Here is a 7,620-nt window from a genome sequence, read left to right as displayed (position 1 = left end):
AACTATGAAAACGCTCCCCCGAATATATCATTCCCCTGCTCCCTTCCACCCACCCCCTTACTTCATCGAAACGCGCGTTTGCAAATGCAATTAATAATCTTCCGTCAAGCTCGGCGCAGATGAATCCGTTCGTTTACCCCTATTGTCCCCATAGTATGGCTTTCAGTTGGTTTTTTTTTGTGGTTATTTTTTAAATCGCGCGCGCACACACACACACATTTGGTTTTGATTTGATCGGTAGTGTAATAACGTTAAATGAAGGCAACCAGCAACTACAAAAAAGGGGCGAAGCGCACGTTCGTTTTACATAAAAAAACATACCCACACACACACACTACACTCACAGATTCGCCGCTAAAAACGTAACACGAGTCGTAGAAGTGAAAATGCGAGATATTAAAAAAAAGAAGAAGAAAAAAAGCGAAAGAGCGAGAGAAAAATGCAACTAACGCAAAACCTTATTTCACGTGCCAAAATAATATTAAATAGAACAATATTAAAACAATACCAAGTGAAAGTTGGAAGCAAGCGAGCGCGCACGCACGCACGCACACAGTGGCGATACATTCAAATCGATATCAGTGCAGCAATGAGAACTTGTGGGAAACGGAGGATGCGAGACACGCAACCACCCAATGCCAGCAAAAGCTGGGAGGAGTAGTAACAGAGAAAAGGAAAAAAAAACAAACATACAAAAAATCAATTGCAAAAACAAGGAAAATACAAAAAATAAGAAACAGCGACAGAAAGCAAACAAACATTCTAAGTAAGCAAATGTTTAAAAGAAAAAAAAAGACACACAAAAAACAAAAATCCTGCCTAAATGTGCTCGTGTAGTATTTAAAAAAAAAACAAAAAAAAAGTACTTAATGGGGAAAAAAAATCAACAAAAAAAAGTAAGTTTGATAAACGCTTAAAACAGCAAACATTAATTAAACTTCTTAAGCTAGGTCTGGAAGTAAAAAAGAAAACATGAAGAAAACAGGTACCGACGAGTAGGATGGGGGAAAAAGGTGTGTGGGCAACTGCCGGCAAATGGGAACGGAAGAGAGAGAGAGAGAGAGGGGTACGCCGTAAACGTGTTAGCAGTACGAGAAGTGGCTTGTGTGTGTGTGTGTGTACCAAAGCAAGAAAAATACAGGCTAGCATTTGATACCGAGGAACTTATGTGCAACCCACGTTTGTGCACTTATTGGACATTTGTAGATTAATTATTAAATATGAAACAAAACAAAAAAAAACACACACACACACACACTGCAAGCGCAATAGGGAAATAGCCGAAAACAAAAAAGTAACAATTAAGGAAGGAAGAAAAAAAAAAAACACTCAAAAATCAATCCTGTCCACAGGGATTTTGTTTGTTTGTTGATGTTCTATAAAGGAATCTTCTGTGCAAACGCGCGTAATTTGAGTTTCGTTACGTTTCGGTAATGTTACCCCGCAGTAACTCACCCGCTGTAAGACACAGTTTTACAAAAATATCGTCTTCATCTCGTGTGCTAACAAAAACCGATGGAGTGAAAGACTTCTGCCATTCCGCTCAGTGGCGCCCAGTCTGCAATTGCCTACTGTGTGCTACTTGATACTTCATGTTGTTTGTCGATTGCAAGCCCTGACCCACGGGTGCTCGTATGTATGTACTTACACAAAACGTTAACTGTAATGGTATTACATGGAACACGTTTACTTAAATCACAGTTCCTTTGCGACCAAGCAAAGCACGGCCTTGGCAGGTTTTTGCAATGGCACAGGAGCGGTAGCATGATTCGTTATTTTAATGCAATCTTTGAGAAGGTTAAACATTGCAATGACATAATGGAGAGAGGAAGCCAAAACAGCAAGGGCAACGCATTATTAGTTGTATTAGTTATGTAAGTAGTCATATTATTGATGTGCATATTTTGTTCGATTGTTTATTTTGTATGTATCCCGCGTCCCGCTGAGACCCGTTTTCAACCGTTCGTGACATTCAAATTCGTTTTTGTCCTAAAACACTATGTAAGTTCTCCTATCGGTTGGTTCGTTTCAAACAAGAGTTTTGAACCTATTTGACAGGCGAATAGTGGAAGTGTAAAAAAAATCAGATTTTTTTTTTTTATGGCAGCATTGGTCAATACACAAGCTATGCAAAGGAAGAATGCAAGCTCCAAACGATAGGCAAATAAGTGCCCCCAATGGTTCATACCTTCATTTCCAGCCCCCAAAATTAAGCTCTTTTCTTGTGCTGCTCAATCCTTTACATTCCCGCGGGGTCGTATTACATATACGCAATAATCGGGCAATTAGGAGAAGATGCATCATACGCACTTAATTTAACGGAAATTTAAATCCTAACTATTGTAGTGGGAGGGGGGCGGCGGTTGGTTTGCATTATTGTAACAATTCAAACATGCAGTAAGTGTATCAGCAGGCAGGTATTACCAAAAAAATCTGAAGGAAAAAAACATTTTCACACGCCTACGCTACGTGTCGAAGAACTAGGTGGGTGGAAGTGGTTGTTGTGCAGAAACAGAATACAAAACAGACATACACACATAACATGAATGCCAGGTACTTAATTAGTTTATATTTCTCATGGCCGCAAGTGTATGGGTTAGATGTTTATAATGAAAAAAAAAAACGTAAAAGGGCGCATTCCGCAAGCAAGCTAACACACAAATTATAAGAAAATAAAACTTTCTTTCTTCATTCATCAAAACTGACTATCGAGAGCAACGTCAAACTTAACTTTGTAAAGAATATCACGAAAGTACGAAGTGAATGCTTCTTTTTCGCCGAAAAAAAATGCTATGCTTTTGTCTCATTAGTAGTACAATCCGATATCATTACCATCATCAGCAATCCTTGTGTTTCATTGCATTTTGGTCTGCTTTGTTTTGAATAAAATGGCAAAGTTTAACAATCGAACTTATGCCGTGATCAATAACTTCGTGATCAATACAATTTCAAATATCTAAAAATATCTAAAAGATATATACAGTAGAACGTCGATTATCCGGGCAGCTCGGGACCGGGCGGATGCCGGTTAATCGATTTCCACGGATAATAACGGTCCAGTAATGGCAGACAAGTGACCGAACGTAAGAATACTGCATACCGAGCAATGCAGCAACGGCATAGAACGCGGGCATGCGCGGAGGAATATTCACGGCTCAGACGCGAAGAGAAGCGAGTTCACCGCTCCAAGAAGCATGCTTTGGAGGAGCAAAACATGCGGGAACTCGAGCAAACCAGAGTGTAGGCGTATGGACCTAAACGAAAGTATTACCAAGCGATAGCAGGTCACCGAAACAACGTTGTACCTAAGATAACCTGCTGTCGCAACAAGGATGGAGATCTGGTTAGTAACCAGCCAGAGGTCCTCTCGCGGTGGACTCAGTACTTTGATGAATTACTCAACGACCAGTTTAGCGAACAGCTAGAAGCGCCACTAGCAGATAGTGTCATGCTACTGCCACCTAGCATAGAAGAAACACGAAAGACTAACCGACGGAACCGACGGAATTACAGCTGAACTGGTGCAAGAATGGAGGTGCACGACTAGAAAACGAGATTCATCAAATTGTTACTGAGGTGTGGGATAGCGAATCGATGCCTTGTGATTGGAATCTCGGCATCATCTACCCCACATACAAGAAGGGAGACAGGTTGGACTGCAACAACTACAGAGGTATTACGGTGTTGAATAACGCCTATTAAATATGCTCCCTGATCCTTCAGGATCGCCTTGTCCCGCACGTCGAACAGATAGTCGGACTAACTATCAAAGAGGGTTCCGAAACGTAAAATCAACCACTGATCAGATCTTTACCATGCGGTAGATGTTGGAGAAGATGGCTGAATACAGAAACAACACATACCATCTCTTCATTGACTTCAAAGCCGCATATGATAGCATAGCCAGGGTAAAACTGAAAGACGCTATGAGCTCATTTGGAATCCCGGTCAAACTGATAAGGCTAGTTAGAATGACTATGACCAACGTCACATGCCAGGTGAGGGTGGATGGAAAACTCTCAGGACCTTTTGCTACCACCAAGGGTCTGCGCCAGGGGGACGCGATCATGCTGGCCTTTTCAGGACTTGAGTACCACGTACCCGGATAGTCAGCTCTTGCTACGGCGGACGGTGCATACGTGGTTAGAACCCACGACGGGCATGCTGTTAGGATGTGCGGAATGATGGTGGTGCCGCGGGACCGCTCCTATACAGCGGGCAACTTGCATACTGGCAGGGGGAAGGATGTACCTCCACGATAAAAAAACACCGTCATGAACCAGCGGCGGTTCAAACGGTAGGCGGACTAGGCGGTCGCCGAAGATCTCTAGTCTGTAGTATGCCGTATGTCTACAAGTGGACAGAGTATTAGCGACAAGAGCCCCCCTGAAAGATCGGCATTGGAGTCCCGAAGCTGGAGAACCATATAGTACCATATAATACCCAGTATATAAAACTAACCTTATATTGCTCTGGCGGCCACAAATCGTTTGAGCGATCTGTGGGACAAAAATGTTCGACGCCAACCTTTGTTTGACCTATGTCAAGCAGCTGGCAGACCAGATGATGGCGGTTTTTGAGGAAGTGTACCAGGAGAGCAACTAGCGCCGGGAGCTCTTCCTGGCCGATATACCCGAGCTGAGGCAGCAGCGCCTGCTGGGCGAGCAGCAGCAGGGTTTTGCCGGCAGGGATCAAATCCCGCCCGCTGTTCGACCAGCGTTCCGCACTGGACGCGAGCCTCGATCAGATGCAGCAAAAGCTAAGCCAGCGGTTCGAAATCATCGACGAGTATCTGCTCGAGATGGAAACGCTGTGTGAAGGTAGGAATGTTGTGTGTGCCCCAATTGTCTCAAAACGGCCTCCATCACGAACGTTTCCACTCATTATGGCAAACACGTTTGATAAGAAATAAATGATGACTTAATGGTGATGACCTTCCTCACCAACTTCGCCAGCTACGTGTTCCGCTAGCGATGTATAATTACAATTTTTGTTTTCCTTACTAACGGGCCTTAAGAAAGTGCGTATCATATTTTAGTAATTTTAGTATCTGTGTGCGGTTTTTTAATTACTCCTAATCGATTAACTTATCTAATACAAATCATGTATATATATTTGTTGCGCGCACTCTGCTTAGCGGTAGTCGCTAACACATAAAAAAATGTCCTAGGACAGATGTGTGCATTGTCCTCCCGCCCGGGCCAAAGTGACAGGTGGCCCTTATTTTAAGGGAGCATTCTACCGCGTTGCGACTAAGTACGCTTTAGTAATTAATTTGATTTATTTATATGTATCTATGTATTATTTTTATTTTTTTGCCGGCAGGGATCAAATCCCGCCCGCTGTTCGACCAGCGTTCCGCACTGGACGCGAGCCTCGAGCAGATGCAGCAAAAGCTAAGCCAGCGGCACGAAATCATCGACGAGTATCTGCTCGAGATGGAAACGCTGTGTGAAGGTAGGAATGTTGTGTGTGCCCCAATTGGCTCAATTTGTGTTTAATCCCTTTTTTCACCCCGTCCTCCCCCCCATCTAGAGCTTAGCGAAGAATCACAGAGCGCGAACTGGTCGAGTTCCGCTCCTACCTGGACCATCTGAAAGCGAAAAAGATGCAGCGCCTGGAGGACATTGGCAATCTGCGGCGAGAAACGAAGAAGCTGAAGAAGCGGCCTCCAGGGAAGGAGCAACAGCGGCTGCTGAAGGCACGCAAGTTCCCGCCGACGCGCGAAAACATGCACGAGCTGCGCATGCTGCACGAGGAGATGTCGGCGGAGTACGAAAGCTTGAAGCAGCACATCGACGATACGCGCCGCAAGCTGGCGCGGCTGTCCCGCTGCGCAAATTCGAGCAGTTTCCTGCGCAGGAAATGGGGCAACATCTGCGTTATAGCTAAACTTCACTGCACAAGCTTAAATTTCACATTGAAATCCACCGTCATCTCTGCTTGCTGGAAAAAGAAACTTCGAGAAATTCTCGCCTGCACTGCTTTATTTTCCATTCCATTTATTTATGTGTAATAGTTTCACATGTTACTCCTTCCTTACCCTTTCCTTCCCTACAAGTTTTTTTGTTTTATATTTGAAACGTGCACCTAATAGTTCTTGGTTTTACTTTTCGTTTGTTTGTTCGAAATAGAAACAAAAGCGTTAAGAAACATTCCTTCAACTTAGTAACGGTTGGCGAGCACAATCTTAAAGGTAGCCCGTGTTTTCTCTCTCTCTCTCTCTCTCTCTTCTCTCTCTCACACACACACACACACACACGCGATTATTATCCTTATCACTATCGGTATACAAATAGACAGCGCCCGTGCCCGCGCGCTGACTCTTCGTGTCGAGTGTACACACGTGTCTTGAGAATGTGTCTGAGTGTTTGAGGGTGTTTGTTGTTTATTCGTACTGCTGCTAATGTTGCCAGCAGGATGCCCTGTGATGTCCTCAGGATGCATATATCGGGCTCGTGCAGAATCGGTAGCATTATTGCTCTGCTATTCTATTTTCGCTTTACTGCTTTCTGGTTTAATTTATTCTTGCCGAAGGGCGCCTTACTACTTGTATTGCTCTGTATTGTAGTTACCACCTTTTCCCCTATCTCCACTCGCTTCTTCTCACTGCGTTTTATTGATGCATTCAGGGTAAATGGTACACACTCAAACGCTACGTTTTGTGGTTTTGTTTATTTCTTATTGTGTTGGAGAGGACATTTTTGTTTCATCCGAGTTACACTTACACGCCTTTAAACAACGGGAAGAGGAGTGTGGGAGGAGAGGAGGGGGTATTGCTGGATGCATCCCGAAAAGCACAAAAGAAAATGTGCTAATACAGAGTTTTCCAGGAGTTCTCATAGCTGTGGGACACTTTATAAACTCTTTCTTACATGAAATGAACTTAATGTAACGGGAATTGGACTCTCTAGCACCCTTGTTCGACAAATCCAACAGGAATTTCCAATAGGAGCTGTCCAAACAGGGTGCCATAGAGTTCAATTTCCAACGTATGAACTTCACTTCCAATGGGAAAGAGTCTAGGAAGTGTCCCACAACTATGAGAACCCCTGGAAAACCCTGTAATAGTTGTATGATAATAATAATAGTTAATAATTAAAATAATAGTCATTGATGCAATCAGCAGAGCAGTAATATTGATAAGAAACACTTTATAATAAGCCATTACAACAGCCGTACCACATTCATCTGCTCCAATACAGTCGCCGGTTATTGTATAGTAGAAGGTAAGCGGTAGCGGGGTTCGATTGTAGATAGCAGTAGTGGAAATGGTGGTAATACTAAATTATATAATCATAGAACCTTCTGCAAACTATCACATTTCATGACAAATTTCTGCTGAAATCATGTCGGCGTCACGGTTTCTAGCTCTGTTTGACCGGCCAGACAATCAAAGATGACCGAGCGAGAAAGAATGCCCGTTGGTAAATATCTCGTGATGCTCATGACATTTTAAGCCTAAGGTTTTGAGACACTTCCTTGACTCTTTCTTATTGGAAGTGATCTTCATATGTTGGAAATTGGACTCTATGGCACCCTTTTTGGACAGGCTCCTTGGAAATTCCAATTAGATATGTCTAACAAGGGTGCTATAGAGACCAATTCACATTACATTAA

Source organism: Anopheles arabiensis, chromosome X (genome assembly GCF_016920715.1).
Source record: "Anopheles arabiensis isolate DONGOLA chromosome X, AaraD3, whole genome shotgun sequence".
Taxonomy (NCBI): domain Eukaryota; kingdom Metazoa; phylum Arthropoda; class Insecta; order Diptera; family Culicidae; genus Anopheles; species Anopheles arabiensis.
The sequence above is the reverse complement of the archived record's forward strand: the minus strand, read 5'-3'. Positions refer to the sequence as shown.